The sequence below is a fragment of the Ambystoma mexicanum genome, chromosome 9 (genome assembly GCF_040938575.1).
Source record: "Ambystoma mexicanum isolate Mex_15411 chromosome 9, UKY_AmexF1_1, whole genome shotgun sequence".
NCBI classification, from domain to species: Eukaryota; Metazoa; Chordata; class Amphibia; order Caudata; family Ambystomatidae; genus Ambystoma; species Ambystoma mexicanum.
The window spans coordinates 1379708038-1379720383 of record NC_090931.1 but is presented as its reverse complement, the minus strand read 5'-3'; positions in this window follow the sequence as shown (position 1 = coordinate 1379720383).

Sequence of the window (12346 nt, the reverse complement as noted above, 5' to 3'; positions counted from 1 at the left end):
CACTGGACTTCCTTTGAGACGGTTGTACTCTCCAAAGCCCTCAGCCTGAGGTGAAGAAGGAATCATCCAAGACAGATATATAATCTGCCCCCTACCGCTCCCAGGGCACATTGGAAACTGGGAGAGCAGGCCCTGAACAGAACCATATTATCCTCAACTCCCCCCTAAAAGGGCCTCACAGCAACTGGAGGATTAGACCAGCCAAACTCCCTGTTCACTGCACTGAACCAGTCACTCTGTGTTCACCACACCTTGAACAAGAGCGGATTTACTGGTGCTGGTGGCTGCACTCCTCCCCCAATTGAACCTTTTCTTAAATCTTTGACCAGTTCGACACAGCATCATGTCACAGTCAAAGCTCATCATCCAGGAAGGCCTGAAGCAACTCCTCAATGCTGGAACTTAAACCAAATCACTGGAGAGTCACATGCCGACTCTAACCGGGAGTTACAACCAGGGCTCAGTTCAGCTATCCCTGAAACTGCTGCTTCATCAATCGCACATTAATGCAACCAAGATCACTACTTTGATGAGCGTCACCTTGTGACTCGAACCACTGAAGAGTCACTCATTGACCACTCCCAGCTGCTAACGTTCTATGTGTAAACCCCCACATTCCAGTGTGGGTGTTTCATTGTTATGTATGGATGGTGAGCTTACGTGCATGATAACAGTCCTGTTTTTATATCTGGGGGGTTTTCTCCTTCCTGAGATCCCAGGGGACTTGGTATGTCCCGCCTGCAGGGGGAATGGGAGCGTGGATGAGGTAATTGCAGAAAGAATCCTGTTACCGTCTCCCCACGTCTGGGTGACAAGTGGACAGGACCATGGATTTTATATAGCCGTGGTAAGCAGTGTTGTGGAGAGATTCGTCTTCAGGAACAACGCAGGGCAGCCAAGCCCTCCTGTGTGAAGAGTTACGCTGTGGGCCATACCGGGCCAGCTTGCGCTCTCCCCTCTCCAGGTTCGAGGATGCAAGCAGCGTTGTGAGGGAAGCAGTCCGACGCGGGCTAGTAGTTTCCGTGTGTTCATGCCTATTGTGAGGGACAGACGGTAGTGGCCGCGAGTCTGCCTTTCCCCTCTCCATGACTGGAGGTAGGCCTCTCTATATGCGGGAAAGAAATTAGCATGGCAGTTCTTGTCAGGAAAGGGCGAGTGTCAAGGCACTCCGCCAGACCTTGCTACTTGGCGTAAACCCAGCTGAGCTCATAAGCCGTGGGTTACGCTCTGCATGGTGCTGCAGGGGCGATTACTTGCCCGGACCACCGAGTGACTCTCGTTGGGCATGGTTTCCTTCAGAACCTAGGGGTAATGCATGTTTGGTGTCTGCACGGTATGTGGGGCGTAATGGGTAGCCGGCAGCTGGTAAGTGCTAAAACAACGAAAGAGTTATTTATTTAACAAATGTGAGTGATCTCGCTCACAAATGCTCCTCATGAGGTGAAAGAGTTATTTATTTATCTAATGTGAATGATCTCGCTCACAAGTGCTTCCCCATCCAAGTGAAGTCAGTAACGTAAACGCTACTGTGAAACAGTGGTTACTTTCCAAATGTGACAGATGTTGTGCAAAGGTGCTCCCACTAAAGGGAAAACCGTTATTTAGTTATAAATGTGAATGCCCTCACTCACAAGTGCTCCCCACTGAGATATTTATTTATAGGTTTAACAACTTTGAATGGGTTTGTCCTCCCCCGCCCCCCACACGTGACCACACTGGGGTTAAAGAGTATAATAACTGGTCGAGGAAAAGTAAGGAGGACTTCTAAATGTTAAGGCAGCACCTGAACTAGGGGACATTGTAAATGAAATATTACTCGGGCATACCGAGGAGCTGATCTGTTTTCTAATACTGTTATATAAATAGGGAGTTTTACTCTTACCAAATCAGATGAGGCTGTGACTGTTTATTTAACCCATGTCAACCAAAGGACAGCTAGCCACCAGTGCTGGGCTGAAGAAAAAAAAACTGGGAAAGGCTGCAACCCCCTTCTCCGCTGGGTTCCCATTAGCACATGAGTGCGGTAAGGTGTAGTATCCCTGGCTCAGGACTCCTACAGGTTGCTGCCCTTCCCCCACCATAGGGAGATAGACCTTACACATGTGCAGATGGTGTGTTAATTAATGTGTTTATATTTCTATAGAACCTTGATAGGACATTCCCTTTATTTTGGTCAGTGATACTGTGTTGTTTGTGTCATCACTGTTTCACCTTAAAACCCCTCTTAAGAGCAGAGCCTTCCCTCGGCCCACGTTAGCACATAAGGCGACAGAAGCACTCTCTTAACTGTCCCTGTTTTATCTTTATGATTGCGCTGTGTTTTGGTTTGTAGAAGTGTGAGGGCTGAGTGGGACATTTTCCCCTACTCTTCCTTGTACTCCTGTTAGGCAGAATGCAAGCTGTCACGGGATTATCACTGCATTATGCCACTGTGGCACACACCACCTTACTTTAAATGAGGCCCTAACGGGTGCATTGACCATATTTTCAACATGTTTGACCTCTTCTCTCCCTTCTTACTTAATAACAAAAAGTACATTACATGTTTTGTGTTTTTGTAGTGCAATGGTACGGAGGGAAGAACAGTGTTGTGACTTATTAGAAAGCAAATTAATGTAGCCAATGTATAAGGAGGCAAAACGATAGTTTGATTCTTAAGTGGTGCTGTAGCAAGTTAAATACATTATATGTTGGGGACATGGAAGGGATAAGAATGAAGCAAAACCTCTGCATTGAGGTTGTTATGGTTTACTTTTATATCTGCAGTGCATGCTTAATACGTGTTCCTATAAATGCCATTAAGATGATTACACGGTATCTTAAATGAAGAATAATACTGCAAATAGTAATACGTGCTTCATTTCCAGATTGCTAAACTGTTTAACAGAGATAGCAGTGAAGCATCTTTTATTCTGATATAAACAGAAAGTCTTGTGGAGCCCCTGAGGCCACACCCCTCCTCATGCACCCACGTGCAGCCACTGTAGAAGTCTGTCTCTTCATATTGGGGACTAATAGAAGCCACAGGCGGATTTTAACAAACTCGACAGAGCTCCAAAGCATGACAAATAACTCCTCAGAAAATAATCACCACTGCAGGCAGGCATTATTCCCATTAAGTGCATTTATTATTGAATACTCGATCCATCACAGACTCTAAAACAGGGCAGGAGTGAGCAATCTATGCCACTGCATTCAAGTTGAGTTGGCATTTCCAAATCGTGCAGATCAAAGAAACACATTGATTTAAATGGTATGACTTTCACCAAGCCAAATAAATGGCATGTTTTCTACCCACCCCCGAATGAAAAGCGCTTCCAAAGCAATTCCACAGAACTTGAGCATAAAAAAACAATTCCAACATCAGCATGAACGCTGGCAGGTCTTTCAACGAATTGTCACTCTGTCTCAGAAAAAAAAGAGACGTCGCTCAGAAAGACAACACTCGGCATCCGATGAAGAATGGATAATGATATTATCTGAAACCCTGGACATTCCCATTGCTTGGTGGCTAGCCTGACCCTGGCCTCTCTCTCTCTCTCTCCCTCTCTCCCTCTCTCCTGGGTATGGGTAGTTTATCTCGCAGGATCAAATACAACAAAAGCATCATTAGTTGGCTACTCTATTATATTTTAAAAAAAAAACAAGGTCAACACCAACAGTTATGGCTTTTGTGTAGGCATGTCAAAGACATGTTCCAGCCCCTGGCAAGGGCGTGTTCCAGGCCCTGCCATAACTGTACCACCTGACCATAAGAAGATAAAGGCTGGCACATGGTGTTAATAACTGGGCATATCATGGTAGTACCTTCGATATAATGCATATATAAGAGCAAACACTGTTGGATTGTCCAATGCTTTCATAAACAGGAATTAAATGCAAGGAACCAATATGCAAGGGCACCTACATTGCTTATAAGTCAAGTTGCAGAAGACACACCTGGTTAGTACAGATTTTGAATACATCAGGAGCTGGTTGACAGCTGCAATTAAGCTATCAACTTTCAGAAGACTACTTCGAAATAACAACAGCATTCCTTTAAAAGCATGGACCTAGATCAAAGAGATCAGGGGGTGTTTAGGGCAGAGAAGGGCTGGTATTGTGTGGACATGGCCTTAGAGGCACTCAAGGTGTGTGTAACAAAACAAACAACACCCACAAGCTGTGTGTCCTCCATCCCATCCCATCTCCCTGCTATCTTAACTTCACATGACACTAGTCACAGCTTATCAGCAGTGCTTATAGCGTCACCTAATAGCCAAAAGTAAATATTCTTTGTTTGTAGAAGTCTATTACATTAGAGCTAACTAGTTGTATGCATTACATGGTTGTCTACTGGGCACAGATGGTGGCACCAACAGAAAACGTAGGTACATAGTGACGAGTATCAGTAGGACAGTCCAGAGAAGGGAACCCGCCACTGACACACTGAAATAAGGCAGAAAAAAGGATATTGATGGAAGATATGAAAAGAGAATGGGATGGGGATAAGAAAGGAAGGGAGGAATAAAGGTTGCACGATGGAAAGCACACAAACTGATAACGAAACACCTTGAGATTGCCCCTGGGCGATAGCGGTGTGCAGTATAAATCAACATAACATAGCATCACCATGAATATGGCAGAAGTGGGGAGAATCAAAGGCAGAAGGGTCAAAATAGCCTGTAGTTGAATGAATCCATGAAAGGGGTGAAAGACAAAGGCGGCTGATTTTTTTGGGTTTCTACTTAAAACACAGATCTCGATTCCCTTTTCAAGTATCGATCCCATCTTGTGTGATATTAGACTCATGGATCATACTTGCACGAACTGCACTATAGGTATCCGCACCTATATCAAATAAGACTAGTAAGATGTATTGTGAATACAGTAGCGCTGACTGAGGCAGCCTGTCAGCTCACATTTCGACTGAGTAACCTTTTCTACCTGCAAGATTCAGCCGTGCGTTTTGTGGGATATATCAACCCACTCAGATGTGCTTTACCACATCAATTTGCTGCATTGGTGCAAGAAACAGCATAATGGCTGTGCTAACCCCTGTGCGTGCCAGGATCTGAAAATTGCATATTTACAACCACCAAAGAAAATGGCTGTATCACCCTGCCACACACATTTCAGGAGGGGAGGAACAGAGTACACACCACAGGAGTGTGCCTTTGTGCTCTGCAACGTTTAACATTGAATTAAGTGAAATAGGCAACATTGCCTTGCTGAAAACCCCCAAATCTCCTTTAAAATGACACCTTTTCCAACCTTTAAAAATAGAAAGAAAGACTCTAAGGGGGTAAGTCATAGAATTTAGCGCACAAGAGGCACACGCGGCTGGCGCACAGTGTGCGCGTGCGAATCCCTGCGCCAGCCGCGTGCGCCAAACCCATTTCCGCGCACAGCGTATTCATGGATTCCAGCTACCAAAACCAGCCGTGGCACACAGTGGCGCAGCGACCCTGCAGCAGCGCTAGTTACGCCCCCAAGAACGCCTCTCGCGCAAGGAAAAGCCATCAAAATCCCCAATCCAGAGCAAAGGGCTGCGCTAACCCTGTACCAGCACGGCAAGCGGGCTATGTGTATCACTGGGGTGCGCGGGAAGTACCTCACGTCATTTCAGCTGGGTACGTGTATTTCAGGGGTGCGCTTGAAGTTCCACACGCGATTCCATCAGGGTACGTGTACATCAGGGGTGCGCAGGAATTTTCACACGTGAATTCAGCAGGGTACGTGTATATCAGGGGTGCGCGGGAAGTTCCACACGTGAATGTCCTCGCTAAGTGTATCTAGGGGTGCGCAGGAAGTTTCACACGCAATATCAGCAGGGTACATGTATATCAGGGGTGTGCGGGAAGTTCCACACGCGAATGTCCTGGCTACGTGTATTTCGGGGTGCGCGGGAAGTTTCACACGCGATATCAGCAGGGTACGTGTATTCCAGGGGTGCACGGGAAGTTCCACACGCAAATGTCCTGGCTACGTGTATCTTGGGGTGCGCGGGAAGTTTCACACGTGAATTCAGCAGGGTACGTGTATATCAGGGGTGCGCGGGAAGTTCCACACGCAAATGTCCTGGCTATGTGTATTTCGGGGTGCACGGGAAGTTCCACACGCGATATCAGCAGGGTACGTGTATTCCAGGGGTGCGCTGGAAGTTCCACACGCGAATGTCCTGGCTACGTGTCTCTTGGGGTGCGCGGGAAGTTTCACACGCGATATCAGCAGGGTACATGTATATCAGGGGTGCGCGGGAAGTTCCACACGCGAATGTCCTGGCTACGTGTATTTCGGGGTGCGCGGGAAGTTCCACACGTGATATCAGCAGGGTACGTGTATTCCAGGGGTGCACTGGAAGTTCCACATGTGAATGTCCTCGCTAAGTGTATCTAGGGGTGCGCAGGAAGTTTCACACGCAATATCAGCAGGGTACATGTATATCAGGGGTGTGCGGGAAGTTCCACACGCGAATGTCCTGGCTACATGTATTTCGGGGTGCGCGGGAAGTTTCACACGCGATATCAGCAGGGTACGTGTATTCCAGGGGGGCGCGGGAAGTTCCACACGCGAATGTCCTGGCTACGTGTATCTTGGGGTGTGCGGGAAGTTTCACACGTGAATTCAGCAGGGTACGTGTATATCAGGGGTGCGCGGGAAGTTCCACACGCGAATGTCCTGGCTATGTGTATTTCGGGGTGCACGGGAAGTTCCACACGCGATATCAGCAGGGTACGTGTATTCCAGGGGTGCGCTGGAAATTCCACACGCGAATGTCCTGGCTACGTGTCTCTTGGGGTGCGCGGGAAGTTTCACACGCGATATCAGCAGGGTACATGTATATCAGGGGTGCGCGGGAAGTTCCACACGCGAATGTCCTGGCTACGTGTATTTCGGGGTGCGCGGGAAGTTTCACACGCGATATCAGCAGGGTACGTGTATTCCAGGGGTGCGCAGGAAGTTCCACACGCGAATGTCCTGGCTACGTGTATCTTGGGGTGCGCAGGAAGTTTCACACGCAAAAACAGCAGGGTACATGTATATCAGGGGTGCGTGGGAAGTTCCACACGCGAATGTCCTGGCTATGTGTATTTTGGGGTGCGCGGGAAGTTTCACACGCAATATCAGCAGGGTACGTGTATTTCAGGGGTGCACGGGAAGTTCCACACGCGAATGTCCTAGCTACGTGTATTTCGGGGTGCGCGGGAAGTTACACACGCGACAACAGCAGGGTACGTGTATTTCAGGGGTGCACGGAAAGTATCACATGCAATTCCATCAGGGTACGTGTATTACAGGGGTGCGCGGGGAGCACCACATGTGAATTGCACGTGTGGGTCCTCCCAGGTGTTCCCTCTACACCCTCCACGGCCCCTGCAGGTGGCCCACACCACAAGGGCCTACCCTGCACATGTCCTGCAGGCACCCCATCCACCATGGCCATGCCCCCCAGCCAACCCACATGTCAACTTGCACTACTGCCCACCAACGCATGTCCCCCTGCACCCCCAGCCACCAGGGGCAGCCTCCACCAGGCCCCCACCCATGTCTCCCACTACCCCCACCCCCCAGCAGTGCAGGGGCAGCCTCCAACAGGCCCCCACTCATGTCCCCTATCACCCCCACCCCCCAGCCACCAGGGGCAGCCTCCACCAGGCCCCAACCATGTCTCCCACCACCCCCACCCCCCAGCAGTGCAGGGGCAGCCTCCACCAGGCCCCCACTCATGTCCCCTATCACCCCCACCCCCCAGCCACCATGGGCAGCCTCCACCAGGCCCCCACCCTTGTCCAACTCATGTTCCCCTGCACCCCCACCCCCCAGCACTGTGGGGCACCTGCCAGCAGGCCCCCACTCATGTCCCCTATCACCCCCACCCCCCCAGCCACCAGGGGCAGCCTCCACCAGGCCCCCACTCATGTCCCCTATCACCCCCACCCCCCAGCCACCAGGGGCAGCCTCCACCAGGCCCCCACCCATGTCTCCCACCACCCCCACCCCCCAGCAGTGCAGGGGCAGTCTCCACCAGGCCCCCACTCATGTCCCCTATCACCCCCACCCCCCAGCCACCAGGGGCAGCCTCCACCAGGCCCCCACCCATGTCTCCCACCACCCCCACCCCCCAGCCACCAGGGGCAGCCTCCACCAGGCCCCCACCCATGTCCAACTCATGTTCCCCTGCACCCCCACCCCCCAGCACTGTGGGGCACCTGCCAGCAGGCCCCCACTCATGTCCAACTCATGTTCCCCTGCATCCCCACACCCCAGCAGTGCAGGGGCAGCCTCCACCAGGCCCCCACTCATGTCCCCTATCACCCCCACCCCCCAGCCACCAGGGGCAGCCTCCACCAGGCCCCCATCCATGTCTCCCACCCCCCCCACCCCCCAGCAGTGCAGGGGCAGCCTCCACCAGGCCCCCACTCATGTCCCCTATCACCCCCACCCCCCAGCCACCAGGGGCAGCCTCCACCAGGCCCCCACCCATGTCCAACTCATGTTCCCCTGCACCCCCACCCCCCAGCACTGTGGGGCACCTGCCAGCAGGCCCCCACTCATGTCCCCTATCACCCCCACCCCCCAGCCACCAGGGGCAGCCTCCACCAGGCCCCCACCCATGTCCAACTCATGTTCCCCTGCACCCCCACCCCCCAGCACTGTGGGGCACCTGCCAGCAGGCCCCCACTCATGTCCCCTATCACCCCCACCCCCCAGCCACCAGGGGCAGCCTCCACCAGGCCCCCACCTATGTCCAACTCATGTTCCCCTGCACCCCCACCCCCCAGCAGTGCAAGGGCAGCCTCCACCAGGCCCCCACTCATGTCCCCTATCACCCCCACCCCCCAGCCACCAGGGGCAGCCTCCACCAGGCCCCCACCCATGTCCAACTCATGTTCCCCTGCACCCCCACACCCCAGCACTGTGGGGCACCTGCCAGCAGGCCCCCACTCATGTCCAACTCATGTTCCCCTGCACCCCCACCCCCCAGCACTGTGGGGCACCTGCCAGCAGGCCCCCACTCATGTCCAACTCATGTTCCCCTGCACCCCCACCCCCCAGCAGTGCAGGGGCAGCCTCCACCAGTCCCCCACTCATGTCCCCTATCACCCCCACCCCCCAGCCACCAGGGGCAGCCTCCACCAGGCCCCCACCCATGTCCAACTCATGTTCCCCTGCACCCCCACCCCCCAGCACTGTGGGGCACCGGCCAGCAGGCCCCGACTCATGTTCCCCAGCCAACATGTCATCACAATCTAGATCCCTGGTCCCTATGGTCAGCCTCCAAATGCAAAACACCCACCCGAGTATTGCATCCACCCACTCAGAAATGGCAATAACATGACAGAACACCAATTGCAAGTTTGGAAACAAACACATGTCCCTCACATACACCCAATGGGTGTCAGTGAATCTCAAAACCCATATCATGATATGCATGAAACCAATGAGATGATACTACACATTGAAGTTCGATCAAAAAATATAGGAAACATACATTGAATCAAAAATAAAGAAACAGAAATGGGAATGTACAAAAATGAAAATAAGCATGTCTGTGAAAAAAAGCAAAACCAAAAATCATAATCCAAAGGAATGGTGTCCAAAGTCACAGTCCACAAAAGAAAATCCAATGGAAAATTATAATTGAAAGCCATTGCTCCATGGGTAAATTGTGAAAGAAAAAGAAAATCCAACAGTGAACTATGTACAGACGAACAAGCCAGGGTCCATTATCCCAACAAAAGAAATGAAACCTATCTAACAACACTAACTAATAAAAAAAAAACTACATACAAAAATGTGGCCCATTGTCCAAAAGGTCCAAAATAAATTAAAAAACAAAGGAAACCTAACACTAACTACATAACTATGTACAAGGACAGCGGGCTAGTCTGACGGCTCACTTTTGGATGTTTCGGGGCAGGGCATCATCAAACTCCAGCTCAATGTCCCAGAGGCGGTCCTCCTCCATGGCCCCGAGGGTCCGCAGGGCCGTCGACGTGTCCACCTCCAACCCCCTGCGGATTGCCTCGAGGCACTCGGCCCGCCTCAGGGCCCTCCGCATGGAGTTCTCCGCCCTGACCATTGTGAGCCGTGCATCTTCCGCCCGCTGTCGCTCCGCATCTATGGCGTGGCCCAACCGCTGCCACACGGAAGACACTCTCTGTCCTGGGTCCTCCTGCCCTCCGGCCGATGCCTGCCCCTCCGATGTTGAAGGCCCCGAGCCTTCATGGCTCCCACCACGTTGCTGCTGCTGCTGTGCCTCTGCCCGTGCACTGCCTCCTGCTGCCTGCACATCCTCCACCGGCTGGGGTGCAGTCGTTGATGTGGCCACCCCTGCTGGACGTCCGACTCCTGACTGTGGCAGGGATGCCTCCTCCACAAGCCTGGCCGCACCGTCAGAGGCAGCTCCACAGGGCACCCAGATGACTGATGGGTGGGAAGATGGCACGGAGGACAACTGGCGCATGGGGGTTCAGTTGAGGAGGGGGTCGTAGCAAGCCCCATCAAACGGAGGAATCCGGCCTGGGTGACCTGTCCCAGTAGGCCGACGAGGTCAACGAGCCATTCCAGATGACGTGCAGTCTCCTCATGAAAAGACTGCAGGTCACCTCGCATGGCCCGTTGACGCAACGCCACACTAGTCAGGACAGGCTCAACCCGGACCCGGATAGCCACGTCCACAGGCAGAGGAAGGCCAGTTGTCGTTAGCTCATCCCCTGCCTGAAAACTGGTCTGGACGTAGGCATCCCTGCTGGTGCAAGATGATGCAGGGACAGGATTGCACACAGGCACCTCCGCGGCGGCCTGTGCTGCCTCCTGTCCCTGGTCCTGTACTGCACCACTAGCACCAGTGAGATCCCCACCTCCAGACCCCGTCTCTGTTGCTTGCATGGCCTCCTCCTCCACCAAACACCCACCAACCTGGATGACTCCGTGCCATCTTCCCCCATTGGGTCCTGTGAGGTCGCAGCTGCCCCTTCTGCTGCTGAGGAGTCCAACTCCAACCTCCACCTCTTGGACCTCCGCCCGGCAGCTGCGGCCTGGGACGCAGCACCGGACTCCTCACTCCCCGACGAGATCACAACATGGGAGGGGAGCCGGGCTTTGCGTCTCCGGCTGGCGGTGGGATCCCCGCCGTTGTGCTCCACAGCACCTTCTCCGCCCTCTTCATCAGTTGACCCTGCAGACAGGGAGAAATAAAACACAGGCATCAGGGCACTGTACAATGGACACATACACACATGACAGTTGTACATGAGTGGCATTGGCAAACCTCAGACATGCCATCACAATCCCCAACACACATGTCATTTCAACTCGCACACATGAGCCATACCACAGCCATATCGCAACTGCCAGCACCATCCATACACATACAACAGCATGAGCAGGCAAAGCTGAGCCAGACATCACATGCAACACAGGAAGTGTACTACACATGTACACACACCACCACACTTGCATGCATGTGTACACCTCTGCCAAGTGTCGCAGTGTTCAGATAGGCATCCATGTCACATCTGCCAATCAGGCTTCCACATCTCGCTGTCACATGCATCGATGTTGCATCACTGTTGCACCCTTGTCAAATACACACAAATGCACATGTACACAGTGCTGATACATGCAGCTGAAAACAACATACATGCGTGACATCACGAACATGTCTACTTACATACACATTCATCCAAACATGTGTGCCCACACAACTGCATTTGGCATGCAAGCCTACACACACAAGCACCATCCATGTCTCACACATTACAGCCCTCGCATGTGTTAGCCTCACAGCCCTGTACACCCCCACCCATACTCGACCCCATACAAACAGATGTGCAACCTGCACACTACTGAAACATCACCACACGCACAGCTCACAATCATAATGCATGTACACTTACCGCTCGACTCCAGACGGGTCTGCCTCTCAAGGACCTGGACGTGGAGCGCTGGGGATATGCGTTCCAGGACCCTCAAATGATCTTCCGACAAGTGGCCCCGGCGCCCCTTAGCATCCGCTGCCTTCAAGAGGCGCCGGGCCTTGTTCAGGGTCCTGGACCTGAAGTCCTCCCAGTGCTTCTTGACATGTTGTAAGTCGCGGACTGCCACCCCCTCCCAGTTGATGGCAGTCACGATGTCAGTCCAGATCCGAGTCCGTCCTTCCTTGTCGGCGCGGGAACTTCCGAAGAGGGCATCATACTGCCCCAGGACTTGCTCCACCAGGACACAAACTTCCCTGGCACTGAAGCTGGTGCCCCTCTGACTCTCTGGCCGGAGGTTGTCAGTGGTGCCAGATGTTGCAGTGCCCGACATGACAACCCCAGAGGCAGGAGTGGGTGGGCAACTGGGTCCTGGGGCTGTG